The 17,435-nt window shown below is 44.5% G+C and overlaps 1 non-coding gene and 1 pseudogene across 1 annotated transcript; both read right to left on the bottom strand.

The window, feature by feature from the left end:
- Positions 1-318: 318 nt before the first annotated feature.
- Positions 319-13,396, bottom strand: LOC112081575 (annotated as a pseudogene).
- On the bottom strand, positions 5,980-6,084 carry LOC112081737. The gene has a single exon (XR_002896659.1). It is a non-coding gene; the product is annotated as a small nucleolar RNA R71 (small nucleolar RNA).
- Positions 13,397-17,435: the final 4,039 nt, after the last annotated feature.

Genomic DNA, 17,435 nt, shown 5'->3' with positions numbered 1-17,435 from the left:
CCGAGGCGAATTATGAAATAAGCTGCTGATTTAAAAGAATGAGAAACTAGCCGAAGCGATAATGAACGAACTAGAATTCCGAGGTGAACATGAAATAAGTAGATAACTTAAAACGAACTGAAAATGTGCCGAAGTGGCAATGTTCCTAGGTAGGTGAGCTAAAATTGTAGAGTTAAATGAAAGTATGTGTATACGTACCCACTCCCCCCCCCCCCTTTTTAGGAGGGGGGACAGCTGAATCCGTCCGAGGACGGGCTGCCTACGTACCCTTTGCAGGGATCAAGCCGTCCCGTAGTTCATGTTGACCGTACTGTAGCTTTAGTGATAATACTTCTTTAGATGCATTGCGTTCCATTATCTTGGAATCGCTTCGTCAGCTAGGGTTGCGAGTTCGTAGACTCCTGCGCGAACTACTTTTGTAATCTTGTAAGGACCTTCCCAGTTTGCTCCGAGCTTTCCTGCATTCTTCTCGGCAGTGTTTTGGAAAATCTTTCGAAGGACGAGCTCTCCTTCTTTGAATCTTCGACTACGAACGTTTTTGTTGAAGTACCTCGCCGTTGCTTGTTGATAGTTCTGGATTCGGACTAAAGCCTGGTCACGCCTTTCGTTGATTAGATCGAGCTCATCTAGCATCATTAAGTGGTTTAAGCCCTCATGTCCTGGTAGAAGTCTTCGTCGAATACCTGGGAAGTCCACCTCGGGGGGGAATTACGCATTCCGCTCCGTAGACCAAAGCGAATGGAGTTTCTCCGGTGGCTCGGCGCGGGGTCGTTCGATGCGACCAAAGGACTCCTTCGAGTTCGTCTGCCCATCGTCCTTTCTTGGCGTCGAGCCTCTTTTTCAGACCGTCTAGGATTGTCTTGTTGGCTGCTTCAGCTTGTCCGTTCCCTTGAGGGTATCTTGGTGTAGATTTGCTTAGACGGATTTTCCACTTCTCGCAGAAGGCTTCAAAACGCGTCGAGATGAACTGGGATCCGTTGTCGGTGACTATCTCGTAGGGGACCCGTGTCTGCAGATGATATTTTTCCATACGAAGTGTTCGACTTGAACATCCTTTATGCTTGCGTAGGAATCAGCCTCGACCCACTTGGAAAAATAACCCGTGAGGACGAGCAGAAAGCGCTTCTGCTTCGATCGATGTAGAGGTCCGACGATGTCCATCGACCATCTCATGAACGGGTAAGATGACGAAATTGATGAGAGCAGCTCGGTAGGTTGATGAATTGTTGGAGCGTGCCGTTGACACTTCTCGCACTTTGCCGTAAATGTTTCGCAGTCCTTGACCATCGTAGGCCAGAAGTAACCGTGCCGTTTTATCTTGATAGCGAGCGACGTTCCGCTAGAATGGTTTCCGCACGCTTCGCTGTGCAGTTCGTGCATGATCTTTCTTGCCTCCGGTCCTTCGACGCATGTCATGAGAGGTCCTGAAAATCTCCATTTAAACACCTCTCCGTCGACAAGGACATACCGCGTGGCCTATGCTTTTAATTTGCGGGCTTCCCACTTGTCGGTTGGGACTTCTCCATCGGCGATATATACTCGGATAGCTCCGAGCCATTTTTTGTTGCAGCCGTACTCCGGCTCGGCTGGTAGGGCGTCTTCGTCCATAGGAATGGCTTTGTCGTCTTCCGGTTCTTGTTCGGGAGGATTTATCAGCCGAACTCTTTCTACCTCTTCGATGCTAGGACGTTCGATGAATTCAACTGGAATCGTCCGTCGGAGGTCTGGGTCTGAGGTCGAGGCGAGTGCTGCCAAGGCGTCAGCCGAGGTGTTTTCTCCTTGGGGAATTTGTGTGAGCTCGAACTCGTCGAACTTCTGCACCAACTCTCGGACCACGTTGAGGTAAGCTCCCATTCGTCCATCTTTCACCTCGTACTCTCCGTTGAACTGGCATGCTACGAGCTGTGAATCGCAAAAGGTTATTATCTTTTGAACTCCAATTCTTTGCGCTAGTCGTACACCGGCGATCAGTGCTTCGTATTCTGCTTCGTATTCTGCTTCGTTGTTCGAGGCGTGGAAGTTTAGGCGAAACGACTGCTCCAGTATCTCTCCTGTGGGAGAGGTGAGGCGGATTCCTATTCCTGAGCCGTGTTTAGATGACGAGCCGTCGACGTGCAGCGTCCATACTTCGTCCGGGGTTGGCTCGTTCGTTGCTTCGGCTGGAAGTTCGATGAGAAAATCTGCGAGCACCTGTGACTTTGCAGACGACCCGTTCCGATACTCGATGTCGTATTCGCTCAGTCTATGGCCCACTTGGCGAGCCGACCGGATTGGCTCGGGCTGTGTAGGATCGAGCGCAGCAGAAGTGTAGCGAGCACAACAATTGAATGTGGTTGAAAATACGGGCGCAGTTTGCGAGCCGAGACTACGACGGCTAAGGCGACCTTCTCGATCTGGGGGTAGCGGGTCTCGGCGTCGGTCAGTGTCTGGCTGATGTAGAAAATGGGTTTTTGCTCGGGTCGTTCTTCTCTGATAAGCACTCCACTCACAGCTGTAGCAGATACGGCGATGTAGAGGAAGAGCGGCTCTCCTTCGACTGGTTTTGCTAAGATCGGTGGACTCGCCAGATAATTCTTCAACTCTTGGAAAGCTGCTTCGCATCGCTCGTCCCACTCGAATTTCTTGTTTCCCCGAAGGGTGTCGTGGAAAGGCAGGCACTTGTCGGTAGAACGGGAAATAAACCTGTTTAGCGCGGCGACCCTTCCTGTGTGCTTTTGCACTTCGTGCTTCGTCCTTGGAGAGGGCATCTCGATTAATGCCTTGATCTGCTTGGGGTTTGCTTTTATGCCTCAGTGAGTTACCAGATAGCCGAGGAATTCTCCCGAGGTGACCGCAAATCTGCACTTTGCCGGGTTTAGTTTCATGTTGTGCTTGTTCAATTGCTCGAAGCATTCCCGTAGATGCGCGACGTGGTCTTCCTCCTTGAGTGATTTGACTAACATGTTGTCAATGTATACCTCCATGGTTTTTCCGAGCTGAGCCGCGAACATTTTATTGACGAGCCGTTGATATGTTGCTCCCGCGTTCTTGAGCCCGAACAACATGACTTTGTAGCAGTATATCCCGCGATCAGTTATAAATGCCGTTTTTTCCCAATCATCAGGATGCATCAGGATCTGATTGTAGCCAGAGAACGCGTCCATAAATGTTAACAATCTATTTCCTGCAGTGGCTTCGACAAGCCGGTCGATGTGTGGCAAGGGAAAACTGTCTTTTGGGCACGCCTTGTTGAGGTCAGTGAAATCCACACAGACCCGCCACTTGCCGTTCTTCTTCTTCACGACCACCGGATTCGCGAGCCAGTCCGGATATTTGGCCTCGGCGATTGATCCTACTTTGAGTAATCTCTCGACTTCGTCGTTAACTGCTTTAGCTCGTTTGGGGCCGAGCTTTCTTCTTTTCTGCTTGATTGGCTTAAAGGTGATAACACCGGATTTTGACCATTTTTATGGATCATTTTAATATCTTTTACAGGTGGTTTTACTCCATTTTCAAAGGTTTTCAAAGGATTTCTATGTTTCCGGATTTTAAAAGACTTTTCAGGTAATTTGGGATAAAGAGGCACAAAATGGAACAAAAAAACTATTTTGGATAAATGCAGACCGTCAGAACTCTCATGGAGAGACGAAGACCTTCTCACCGTCTGATCACCCTCAAAATTAGACAACTTATAGAAGAATCAACCAGCTTTCAGATGCACTTGGTTTGGAGACATTCCAACGGTTGGATCTCAAGATATTTCATTAGCCCCGGAGCCATTCGAAGTCGGTCAACAACTCACCCGACCGCGGCCAACAAGCTATTTGCCACGGTCAGAAGCTTCCCGACCGCGACCAACAAGCCAATTGCCGCGGTCACAACACTCCCGACTGCGGCAATCAATCTCCGAGTTAAAGCCCACTTATCTGAAGCCCAAAGTCATTCTCAGCCTCAATTCTGGAACCCTAGAGACCATGGAGTATTGGAGACTATAAATACATGTCATTTAGGTCGTTTTTAAGGAGAACCCTTCATACTTTACATAAACCCTTTTCCTTTAGCCGTTTTTATGAGATTTTTGTAGAAGATTGTTCAAGTCCGAGTTCTTCAATAGAGAAGCTTTCTTTATCTCTTTTCTTTACTTTTTTTCATTACTTTTATTAAAACCAATGATGATGTCGAACTCAGCCATGTCTGAGTTGATCCCGAGTTGGGCTTAGGGTTCCCGAAAGGGGCTCTCATAATCGATTAAGACATCTAGGTTTATAGATCTGGGATTTCGACCTGTTCTCTGTTTATTCTTGTTCTTATTGCATGTATGCTTGTTTGATCACCTAGTATCTGATCTAGATAGTTAGTGTTGCGAAAGTTTTCATTAAGTATCAGCCCTAGAATGAAAAGGCAATTTTTCCGTAGGAGTGGAAACCTACCTGCGGCGAGATCGTGAGTATTGACGAGTCTTGAGCAGCTCTTGCGTTCTCTCCCTTCCAGGGCCAGAGTGGAAACCTACTGGTCAGGGTTGCGAGAAACTGTTGGTTATGATCACGACAGTGACGTAGTCATACCGCCGTACTCTAGCTCTAGAACCCATATATCGTTATCTGTCAATCCTAATCTATCTACCTTAGTGTTAAAACCGATTATGATCCCTTAGAGTTCCCAAAAGCTCAGCATTTTTAGCCATAGTTTACAATCCCATCGATTTTTAGTTGCTTTTTTAGACCTGCATTTCAATTTCCTTAGTTCATTATTTACTTGCTTTATTTACTTTTCATGCGATATCTTACTTGCCTTATTAGTCTTTCATTCGATATTTGCCTATTCTAATTGCATTTCATTCGATTTTCTTACCTGTTTTTTAGGATAGATTTATTTGCTTTCTTTTGTTTTAGTTTAATTCGCAAGAAAAACAACCAACCTTTAAAACCAATTTAGTCTAGACATAAAGTTAAAAACCGTAGAAGAATATCAGGCACACAAATCTCTGTGGATTCGATCCCTAAATATTACAACTGATTAGCTGTGCACTTGCGGCTTTCATTTGTCTTGTTAAGGGTAAAACTTGTTCCCTCACGTAGTTGACACGAGCACATCAAGTTTTTTGCGCCGTTGCCGGGGATTTGTTTCGCTGCCTTTTGCTATTTTTCTTGTTTTAACTTCTGTTCTAGACACCTGATCTCTAGTTCTTTCTTAAAGTTTTTCTGAACTATCTTTCCCTTCTTTTGTTTTTCTCTGAATTTCATGAATACCAGGCGTAGACCTGCAGGAGACATTCCAATTCTAGACGAGATAGACAGACACGAAAGAAAACTTCGAAGACTTAGACGAACGCAAGGAATGGCCAACGACGACCAGCCTAGAGATCCTATTAATCGAAATTTAAATATGGACCAAGACGGGTCCGAACATGGAGAAAACAAAGAGAATGATCACATAAAAGGTGATCATGCTCGACAAGATGGAGAGGAGGATGAGGTTCTTCCAAGAAACCACCAGAACCGAGAGAGAGAAGGACGTGAAGACCTTGATCCACCCATCAATGCAGCCGATGGTGACCACCCAGCAATGCAGCCGAATAAACGCATTCACCGCCCCATTCCGCCAGCAAATCAACACCAAAGACAAGCCAAGAACCATCGCATAGCTGATTTTGATGCACATACTCAAAATTTTCAGAATCGATCTGCGATTCAAGTACCATTTCCAAACCGGAATGAGTTTGAAGTCAAGCCTCAAATCATCTCATTGGTGAAGCAAAACCAGTTCCATGGAGTTCCTTCTGAGCACCCAATGGACCATATCGAGCTTTTTGAAGAAATTTGCAGCATGATGAGAACAAACCAAGTTCCACCTGACTATTTAAAGTGTAAGTTGTTCCCTTTTTCATTAGCAGATAAAGCTCACCGTTGGTTGAAGTCTTTGCCTGCAGGATCGATTACCAATTGGGAAGAATGTAGAACTGCTTTCCTAAACCACTTCTACACTAAGTCAAGGTCGAACAATTTGAGAACGAAGATCTCAACCTTTCAACAAGGGCCAACTGAATCTTTCTATGAAGCTTGGGAACGTTTTAAGGAATATGAACGTGACTCCTCACCATGGATTTCATGGATCAAGCCTGCTAAGCACATTTTATCGAGGTTTGCAACCAAAATACAAACTTTCACTTGATACAGCTAGCAATGGAGATTTTGGGCAAAAGACGATAACCCAAGGAAGAGCTCTCATCGAAAATTTGGCTCAAGCCAATAGCAATGACTGTCCTGAATACGATCGATCGATGAAGCAATCCGGAACAGACAACAAGGAGATAACCGAGTTGAAGAACATGGTGAACCAGCTTCTGAAGAGCAACAATCGCCCGATCCATGCCTGTGAAACCAAAAATGGCGCAGAAGAGGAAGGACCTAGTGATATCGATCACATTAATCAAGCATTTCAAGAAGAAGATGTGAACTACGTAGGAGCACTAATGCCATACCAAAATCGCTCCAACAACAACTTCAACAACAACTTCCGGAATGCAAATTACAACAATCTCTCTTACCGCAATCCAAATGTGGAGAATCCTCAAGATCAGTACTACCCACCTCAGCAAAAATCCTTCCAAAACAAGTTTCAAGGTGGAAACTTTGGAGGAATAGTACCATATCAACCGCGACAGCCATATAACTACCAAGGTACGGGTTTTAACAATCAATTTGTACAACAGCAGGGAGTCACGACGAACCAGCTAGCTTCACAAATCGGTAGACTTGAACAGTCAATCCAACAGCTCGTTATGACGAACGAAAAAGCATCTAAAGACGTGAACGTGAAAGTGGTCTGCATGTACAATGATCTGAATGGTAAGTTTGAATCTTTATCTTCGCACGTAAAAAAATTAGATGTGCAAGTCGCCCAAACGGCCGACTCTATGAAGAGGAAAAGTGGAGTTCTTCCAGGAAGAGTTGAAGATAACGCTAAGAAGTTTTGCAACGCCATAACCACATTGCCCGAAGAAGAGGCCGGAACCGATGGAAAGAAAGAAGAAACCCCAATCTTTGTACCGCTGTACAAGGATATCGATCCCAAGCAGCCACCGTTTAAGGTACCTGAACTATCACCGTTTCAAAGGCTTACCAAAGCCGATGATCCGGGACGTTTTGTTTTCCAGTGTTTCATTTCAGGAATCAAGTTTACAGACTGCTTGTGCGATTCCGGAGCCAATGTCAACATCATGTCTAAGACATTTGCCGAAAAATTGGGCATAAAAACCTTAAGGACATCGACGGTTAAGGTTATCTTTGGAGATTTATCTCAAAAAGATACTGAAGGGGCGATTCACGATCTACAAGTTCTAGTGGGAGATAAGACTGTTCCAGCAGATTTCCAAGTCCTAGAGATGGATAAAGACATGGAGAGGCCACTCATTTTCGGGAGACCATTCCTAGCTACAGTAGGAGCAATTATCGATCACGCAAACCGGCATGCTGTTTTCCTCAATGTGGACAGAAAAATGTACTATCCTACTATCTTAGAAGAATTTCCAAGCAAAGGAAACATGCCAAAAGAGAAAGAAAAGGAGAAGCCGAAAGCTTTTGCAAAGATCAAGATCATCATTCCACCAGATGCAACAGAAACTAGTGAGGACCAAATCCAGGAGCTGATCAAAAACACAAAAAGGGTTCTGAACAACATTAAAGTCCGAAAGAAGAGTAAAGGTAAGAAGACTTCTCCTCAAGGAGAAGAAGTAAAACCTCCAGCAACCGGAAGTGATAAAGGCACATCAAGTGGAGTGCCATTCAAATCAGCCTGATTCCTCATGCTTACGTCGAGCTAAACGACTTAAAACAAAAGCGCTTAATGGGAAGCAACCCATTTAGGTACTCTTTCTTTTAGTTTTCTTTTCCTTTTTACAATTTATGCTTTCTTTTTCTTTTTAAGTTTTAGGTATGTTATAAAACAAAAACACAAAAAAATCAGAAAATTAGAAAAACCAAGAAGAAAAGGTAGGTTTTTAGCCGCTCGGCCCGGCAAAGACTAGAAGATTGGACAATAGGCCGCAGGAGGAAGAGCCGCGGTGGCGACCGTTCGACCCGTGGCCAAGGGTGCGTCGACCGCGGCACCGTGAACATGACCGCGGCCGAGCCCTCAATCACCGCGGTCGCGCGTCTCCTGACCGCGGCCGTTGGTCGTTGAGGTGATGCCGCGGATTTCTGCCTTTTTCGGTATTTCCCGGTGTTGCCTGGTGATTCCCGGTGTTTCCCGAAATGTTCCCGGTAAAACCCGAAAAGATCCTCCGTAAGTTTTGAACTTTCCTAATGTGCAAACAAGAAAAGGTAAGTTCCCATAAACTTAAAAATTTCCAGAAATTTTTCGTTTTTGCTTCAAAAATGCTTTTTAAAGAAAAGAAACAAACTTTTTGGATCAAAACTCTTTCTTCTCCTCTCTTCCAAAAGACTTAAAGATCTAGGAGAAAGAACACATTTTTCAATTCTTAAGCTTTTTAAGAGATTTTTGGCTCAAACCTCACTCTTTTTCAAAGCTGATTTCAATTCTGCCATCAATTCTCTCTTTCCAGCAAGGTATGAACCTCAAATTCACCATTCTTACTCGATTTGAACTTAGGGTTTTCTTTAAAAACCCAAAATCTTGGTCTATTGATGGTGGAAATAGCTTAAGAATGATACATTATCCATTTAGGTTATCTAAAAATCGATTTAGCACTTAGCTTAAGAGAAATTGAGATTTTTGAAATTTGGATTCTACATGCTTAATAAAAATCGAATTTGGAACAGCAAAATTGATGAATTTGATTTAGTCTTGTGTGATTAGTGATTAGTATTGGGTAATCTTTAGAATTTTACATGGAAATTGCTCATCAAAACCGATTTTTAGAAGATTTCTATGTTAAGAACATCAAAAATCCGAATTTAGTCATGAACTACTTGATTTCTCTGATTCAATATCAATTTTGTTTGCTCATGGTTTTAATTAATCTCTTTATGCTAGTATTAGTGTAACAAATCTTAATGTGTTAAAATCAGCATCCATATTAACTCTTTTTCCAAGAATCATTTCATTTTGCAGAAAATGGACGAAACCAGTTCGCAGACGACACTTCGGAGGATGAGTGATTGATCAGCACTTCACTACCATCACGGTTCTATCATCATTTTCTTTTCTTTTTATTTTATTTTATTTCGCTTTTATTCTCCATCTTCTCACCAACTGAAAACTGTGGATACCAATAGCTTCACTCTCTCTTGCGGTTTTGCATAATATCCTGCATCCTCCAAATCTTCAGGTAACCCGTAAACACTTTAAGCCTTACCCCCCAAAATAATCCTTCTTGACACCTAGCCTAGATCGCCTTGCCTAGATTTTCTTTGATGAGAACCACCGAGATTTTTAATGAATGTTAAGAGCTAGTTGACTGGAAGTTAGATCTTAGTGCATAGATTTCTGCATGACGGATTAACGGACTAGTTATGCCTGTATTGCTAGTGAGAATTTTCTAGGCTATTCCTATTGATGCATACTGATTGATATTGGTCTAGAAGTTTGGTCTCTGAGATTTTGTTTAGTTCCTGCGTTTTCAAACCTCTCGCCGAGATTTAGCCTTATTTTCTTTGAGGACAAACAAAAGACTAAGTCTGGAAGAGTTGATAACACCGGATTTTGACCATTTTTATGGATCATTTTAATATCTTTTACAGGTGTTTTTACTCCATTTTCAAAGGTTTTCAAAGGATTTCTATGTTTCCAGATTTTAAAAGACTTTTCAGGTAATTTGGGATAAAGAGGCACAAAATGGAACAAAAAGACTCTTTTGGATAAATGCAGACCGTCAGAACTCTCATGGAGAGACGAAGACCTTCTCACCGTCTGATCACCCTCAAAATTGGACAACTTATAGAAGAATCAACCAGCTTTCAAATTCACTTGGTTTGGAGACATTCCAATGGTTGGATCTCAAGATATTTCATTAGCCCCGGAGCCATTCGAAGTCGGTCAACAACTCACCCGACCGCGGCCAACAAGCTATTTGCCGCGGTCAGAAGCTTCCCGACCGCGGCCAACAAGCCAATTGCCACGGTCACAACACTCCCGACTGCGGCAATCAATCTCCGAGTTAAAGCCCACTTATCTGAAGCCCAAAGTCATTCTCAGCCTCAATTCTGGAACCCTAGAGACCATAGAGTATTGGAGACTATAAATACATGTCATTTAGGTCGTTTTTAAGGAGAACCCTTCATACTTTACATAAACCCTTTTCCTTTAGCCGTTTTTATGAGATTTTTGTAGAAGATTGTTCAAGTCCGAGTTCTTCAATAGAGAAGCTTTCTTTATCTCTTTTCTTTACTGTTTTTCATTACTTATATTAAAACCAATGATGATTTCGAACTCAGCCATGTCTGAGTAGATCCCGAGTTGGGCTTAGGGTTCCCGAAAGGGGCTCTCATAATCGATTAAGACATCTAGGTTTATAGATCTGGGATTTCGACCTGTTCTCTGTTTATTCTTGTTCTTATTGCATGTATGCTTGATTGATCACCTAGTATCTGATCTAGATAGTTAGTGTTGCGAAAGTTTTCATTAAGTATCAGCCCTAGAATGAAACAGGCGATTTTTCCGTAGGAGTGGAAACCTACCTGCGGCGAGATCGTGAGTATTGACGAGTCTTGTGCAGCTCTTGCGTTCTCTCCCTTCCAGGGCCAGAGTGGAAACCTACTGGTCAGGGTTGCGAGAAACTGTTGGTTATGATCACGACAGTGACGTAGTCATACCGCCGTACTCTAGCTCTAGAACCCATATATCGTTATCTGTCAATCCCAATCTATCTACCTTAGTGTTAAAACCGATTATGATCCCTTAGAGTTCCCAAAAGCTCAGCGTTTTTAGCCATAGTTTACAATTCCATCGATTTTTACTTGCTTTTTTAGACCTGCATTTCAATTTTCTTAGTTCATTATTTACTTGCTTTATTTACTTTTCATGCGATATCTTACTTGCCTTATTAGTCTTTCATTCGATATTTGCCTATTCTAATTGCATTTCATTCGATTTTCTTACCTGTTTTTTAGGATATATTTATTTGCTTTCTTTTGTTTTAGTTTAATTCGCAAGAAAAACAACTAACCTTTAAAACCAATTTAGTCTAGACATAAAGTTAAAAACCGTAGAAGAATACCAGGTACACAAATCTCTGTGGATTTGATCCCTAAATACTACAACTGATTCGCTGTGCACTTGCGGCTTTCATTTGTCTTGTTAAGGGTAAAACTTGTTCCCTCACGTAGTTGACACGAGCACATCAAAAGGTCGGGTCCACGTTCAGCTCGTGACAGGTCACGTCGATGCTTATGCCTGGCATATCTTCCGCTGTCCAGGCATAAGTGTTGATGTTCTCCTTGAGGAGGGAAAGGAGTTTGCTTCTCAGAGGCTCTTCTAGTTTTGCTCCAATTTTGACGCATCACTCCGGACGCGCCTCGTCTATGCACACCGAGTCCACCGCATCACATACCGGCTCGGCGCGTGTTTTGCGGCTCTCCGCGATCTGTAAGTGCTATAAGAGTTTCAAGAGCTTGTTCGCAGGCTCTCGGTCTGTCTTCATCTTTTTGCGATCTATGTCTGCTCGTGCGTCGGTGACGGGGTTCCTCAGCTTGTGCTATGCTAGGCAGCACATTCGTGACTCCTTCTGATTCCCCCAGATCATTTTGACACCCGCTGGAGTCGGGAACTTGAGACAGAGATGATAGGTGGAGGGGACCACCCTCATTCCGTTGATCCATGGAGTTCCCATAATCACATTTTAGATTGTTGGGTGATCGGTGACGCAGAATTCAACGATCTTCGTGACTCCGCCAGCTACCACAGGGAGCCTGATCGTTCCCATAGTCATCGTCGTTTCTCCTGAAAATCCGGTTAGACGTTTGGGGATTGCTTCCACCTCGGAGAGGTCGATTCCCATTCTTCTGAGTGTGTCCCTGAAGATGACGTTCACCGAGCTTCCAATATCGATGAGCACCCTCGCTACGTCATGATCCCTGATTGTTAACTCAATCACCAATGGATCGTTGTGGGGTCTATCGATTCCTGCCGTTTCCTCCTCGGCGAAGGAGATCACTGTATTTAGGATGTCGGTTGGTTCTGTCCAATTCTCCTTCGCTTCGGCTCGGCGCTGATAGGCTTTGATGGAGGACACGATATCTTGGTAGTATTGAGATCCTCCCATGATCATATTGATCATTTGCCTCGGCTTGGGTCGCTCTTCAGGTTCGCCTCTCCTGTCACGCTTGGAGTTATCGCCTTGTCGGGGAGGATTTGCGGGTTCAGCCGCGCCGCTCGGCTCGGCTCTTTCTTGTGGTTCATTAGGGACGAGGTCTTTGAGGTTGACCGCGTTTTGGAGCTCTCCCGCTGCCATCTTAGCCGCGAGTTTTGCTGCTAACGTTCGGCATTGTGTCGTTGAGTGCCTGTAGGTCTGGTGATATTCGCAGAAAGCCTTCTCGTCGTAGTTAGCAGACTTTCTTACCCAAGTGTTGTTGCGCGGCTCTCCTCTTCCGCGTCCGGTGCCTACCTGGTAGTTATGGGCACCTCCGCTTCTAGGTTCGTCCGAGCTCTGCGTTGTTGTGTTGTTCGATGGGTCGCCTTTCTTCGAGGGGCCCGTCAAAATTGAGCTTCGGATTGCTGCTTTCGTTGCTTCGTACTGCTCGTCCAAATTTTTCATCTCCTCCTCGTTTACGACAAAGTCTGATGACCGGTGCAAAGCGTCTTGAATTGTTTGGGGTGTGTTGAGTGCCATCTCCTGTCGGAACTCGGATTTGTACCACAAAGATTGTTTCAGAGCTTCGAGTGCAGCCTTGTCGCTTATCCCTTCTGTTTTGGATACGACTGCCTTGAATCTTGCCATGTAATCTCGAAGTGGTTCGTTCGGTCCTTGGGATAGTGTCCACAGGTCGGCATCAGACGTTCCTCTATCCATAAACATCGAGTATTGTTTAAGGAACAAGGCAGAGAGCTGTTGAAAGCTGCCGATGGAGTTGCGTTCCTGCCTCGAAAACCACTCGAGTGCGGCTCCCTTAAGATGCTCCACGAAGAGCAGGCAGTATCTGGCATCTACTTCCCGCTCGGTCAGTTTGGCAGCGTTCTTTGTGAAGGCTCGTCCCATTGCTATCCGAAACGCTGTGATGTGTGCTTTCGGATCGGTTGTTCCTTCGTAGAACAGGATTCTCACTTTTCCGGGCTCGGGAATCCTTGCCTCCGTGATTCTTGCCGTGAATGGAGTTCTCTGAGTTTCTTCAAGCATCCGGTCGATCTCGGGCGCAGCACTCGTTGCGTTGTGCACTTGAGACTTCATGGCGCGTATTTCAGCTACTGTCCGAGCCATTGAGGCTCGCAACTCTTTGAGTTCGAGAGTTTGCGCGTGAGTCATTCCTTTTGATTGGGGGAGTCGCTCCTACTCTTCTCTCCTCGGCTCGTCTTCGCGCTTCACCTGCTCGATCCATTGGAGATTTTCTTCTTCTTCAGTCGGGTTGTCGCCGTGAGTCGGATCGGAGACTTCGTCAGTCCGGACGCCGTTTAGTGCCGAGGCGAGCTCTTCTTAGCTTATCCGCCGAGCCGAGCCATTTTGTTGCGGATTCGTGGTTCCATCGTTCTGCTGGGCGTCCACGTCAATCGCGTCATTCTCCTCCTCGCCGGCTCGTCGCCTTGAGTTCCGACGGAGTGGAGGCGGCTCAGTCATGTTGACTCGGGTTGCCGCGGGAGTCTGTTCGCCGAGGGGACGAAACATTGGGCGAACCAAGGGGTTTCTTGCGCCGCTCCCAGAGGCCTCTGCAGGCGTTGAAAAGTTGAAGCGTCTCCGGATTCCATCCATTGGGTCGGGAATTCCAGCTCTCCAGGTTGGGTGTTGTCGCTCAGCCGCCATCGCGTCGAGCCTCTCCGTAATCGCCTCGTTTCGTTTGTCCTCCTCGTCGATTTTCCTCATCAACGCGGCCATCATGTTTCGCATCTCCTCTTGGGTTTCGGTCGCTGCCGTCGTTGTGCCTGATGCCAGAGCGTCCTTCTCCGCGCCGTTACCATTGTTTCTGTTGTTGTGGTTATCGTCGGGGGTATTGCTCGCCATGTTCTTCGGATCTTAAAGTCTTTTCGGTTTAGAGTAAGAAAGTTTCGATGTTCCCCACAGTCGGCGCCAAATTGTGTGAGCCAAAACTCACACAACCAAAAATTTGTAAGAGAAAAACTAAGGGATCCGAAACTTCTAGGGTAATCGCAAGAACAGTAAGATCAAAAGAGGATTTTTATTGCTGTTAAAGTGTTTAGGTCTTATTGCTTAGGGTGGCAAAAGTTATATAATGAATCGTAGAAATCTCCTATTTATACTAATTTCTTAAAACGCCTCTTTCGAGAATCTTGGGAGAGATTTTAGGTATATTTCCTTATCGCTTCGTGTGGCCACCGTCATAATACTTCGCCTAGGAATTCTGTGGGCTTTCGTCTTCTAAAGCCTTGGTTCGGCCCATCTTGGAAAACCGGCTCGACCCAACACACAGGGAAGCGATTCGGCCCATGCCTCCTCTCGCGCTGCTAGGCCTGCTCACCATTCTTCTCACAGCTCGGCCCATCTAACCTTCTCTACGGCTCGGCCCACTTGCCATTCGAGTTGAGACGCGACTTGGCCTAACTCGCCGAGGCGCGACTCGGTCCAATCATGTTAAGTGCAGCTCAGCCCATACCTCACGACACATCTCGGCCCGTCTGCTCTCATACGCGGCTCACCCATTTTCACCTCACGGCTCGGCCCACTTGAGCTTGGCCTTCTTCTGTGGGGCTCGGCCCATTTTCGACAGGTCACCGGTTCTCCTTGTCGGATCGGCTCTCCAATGTTCTTGAGATGGTTTAAACCGATTGGGATGAAACCGACCCCAACAATACCAGTTATAGAATTGAGACTTAGATCAAGTATGAATAAAAGCAACTTCTTTTATTAGCTTTAGAAAAATCACTCAAAAACTAAAACCTCTCTTAATATTTCTTTCAACTCATAAGGTTTACCACAACTTTGGCAACTCTTATATAGAGAATAAAATAGCTAACTCCTAATTCCAATAGAGAAACAAATTTCTTATTTAGATAACTCCTAAATTTTCTTTTCTAATCCTAACCTTCTATAAAACACACTTTGATTAGGATTAGGAAACTTACACTTCAAGTTTCTTCAAGCTTATTCCAACAAATACTTGGTCGTGTATAGTAGAGATACTGACCGCAGTGCAACGTAGACTCGGTGAATATTGTAGAAGCCGAGATGCAAGGTCAATGGCTTCTGGAGGCATCCGCTTATGGAATTCAGCATATACAAACCAAAATCTCGTTGATCATAAATGGTTTTGGTTTAGAAAATGAAATGAGGACGACTGGCATGTATACAAACATCATTCAATTATTATATGAATACGAGCATATACCACTAGCCAAATATCTATCATAATAAATGTTTTTGATTTTAGAAAATGAATTTACCTTAGGTCTTCACTGACTATGACTGATTTACTTTACCAACCAATCTACTACATATAGAACATGCTGCTAATTTAACAATTGTTGGACCCAAATTATTACAAAGCCCAAAGGCTTTAAAATTTGGTCAAGTGTGAATAAAAATAAAGCCCTTCAAGGCAACTTAAATTGTGAGGAACATCATTTTGTCCCACATTGGAGGATTGGAAAATTTTCTAGTCATATAAATATAGACACACACATGACATAGTTCAAAGTGTGTGAAGGAGAACCAAGGATCCCTCGCACGCCGCCGCCGCCGCCGAGCCGAGCCGGGCTCGGTCTCGGGCTCGGGTCTTGGGTCTTGGTGAATGTGGGTCTTCGGCCCACAAAAGATGTTCTTTTTGGGCCTCGTTTTGGTCAACATTTCTGGCCCAAATTGCTAAAGTTTTCGGTTCAAATTCTTAACAGAATCACGACATTAAACTGCAGTCAAATGTCTCTCCCGAAAATCACGCCAAGATAAACGCCCAAATCACATCATTAGCGCAAAATTAATCTCGTCATTAACACGCTGATTAAGTGCGACGATCCTCTCTCCTTTGCTACATATATCGACTTTTCCTCTTCCAATTTTGATCGCTCTCTACAGAAAATTTACAGAGAAAAATCATTCACATTTTTCCTTCAAATCTCTCGCGTCTCCTTTCTTCTTTCAAGAGTAAGTGTCCGAGAGTATATCGTAGAATATCAGTTCGTCACATTCTATAATCGGGTGCTGCGATTATACGAATACTAGTGGTTGTATCCTGGGATTCTATATCTCATCCAACCGCCACACTGCGGGAGATATTTTGAATTAAGGAAAGAGATCATCTCGCCTCCACTTCTCGTTTTTCCTTAATCCGCTTTCATAAAACGTTTTTCTGTATCTCAAATCGTTTTCTTACATTGCAATATTTGTCTCCTCTAAATTTACTTCCTACAGTCTTAATTCAAAATAATCCGATCCTGCTTATCGCTTGAATCGGATCCTATATTGCTATACAAACGATTTTCAGAAAACGTTTTTAAGGAAAAAACGATTTTTTTTTATAACAAGAAACCGTTTCCGCGAAGGCCTTTGGCAAGTTACGCGAAACGCTATTGGACCACACAAGGACAGTTTTTATAACTTCCTTTCCGCGTCTGTAAATCGTCTCGGTTAAATCCGTGAACGTCTTTTCGAGTTCAAAACTCAAACGCGATTCTACGGCCGCTCTATAGCGTTTCCGCAGAACGCATAAATTAGCGACTCTTATTTTAATCGCTATTCTATCGATTCTATTCAACGAATCTGACATTTTTTTTCCTGTCTCGTTTGGAACAGATGTCGAAAAATGTGGAGAAATCCGTTGATGGAAGACAAGAGGATGTCGCTGAATCAACACCCTTAGCGGTTGGAGGTGCAGCACTCGGATCCCTACCCACAAACATTCCGAATTTACCCAGCGCTATTGCTGCAGGTATCTCACCGGATAAGTTTGATGGTACCAACTTCAAACAGTGGCAGCAAAAGATGCACTTTTTCCTGTGCACTCTGCATTTGGATAGGTATCTCACCGAGGACAAACCTGCTTTGCCCACTGGGAATACTGATGTGCGTGCTGTTGCAAGCGTTGAAGCATGGGTCCATGGGGACTTCCTTTGCAAAGGCTACATCCAGAGCCGCTTGGTTGACCAATTGTTCAATGTCTATTGCGAAATCAAGTCGTCCAAGGATCTCTGGGAAGCTTTGGATAAGAAGTACAAGACTTTCAATGTATCCTCTGGAAGGTATGCAACCTCCAAATTTACGAGGTACATGATGGTGGACTCAAGGCCCATCATGGAACAAGTCCATGAACTTCAGATGATTTGTCAAGAAATCGCTGATGAAGGAATGAAGATCTGTGAAACCTTCATAGTGAATTGCTTCGTCGACAAGCTACCTCCTA

This window comes from Eutrema salsugineum, unplaced genomic scaffold (genome assembly GCF_000478725.1).
Source record: "Eutrema salsugineum unplaced genomic scaffold, Eutsalg1_0 scaffold_10, whole genome shotgun sequence".
Taxonomy (NCBI): domain Eukaryota; kingdom Viridiplantae; phylum Streptophyta; class Magnoliopsida; order Brassicales; family Brassicaceae; genus Eutrema; species Eutrema salsugineum.
The sequence above is the reverse complement of the archived record's forward strand: the minus strand, read 5'-3'. Positions and strand labels throughout refer to the sequence as shown.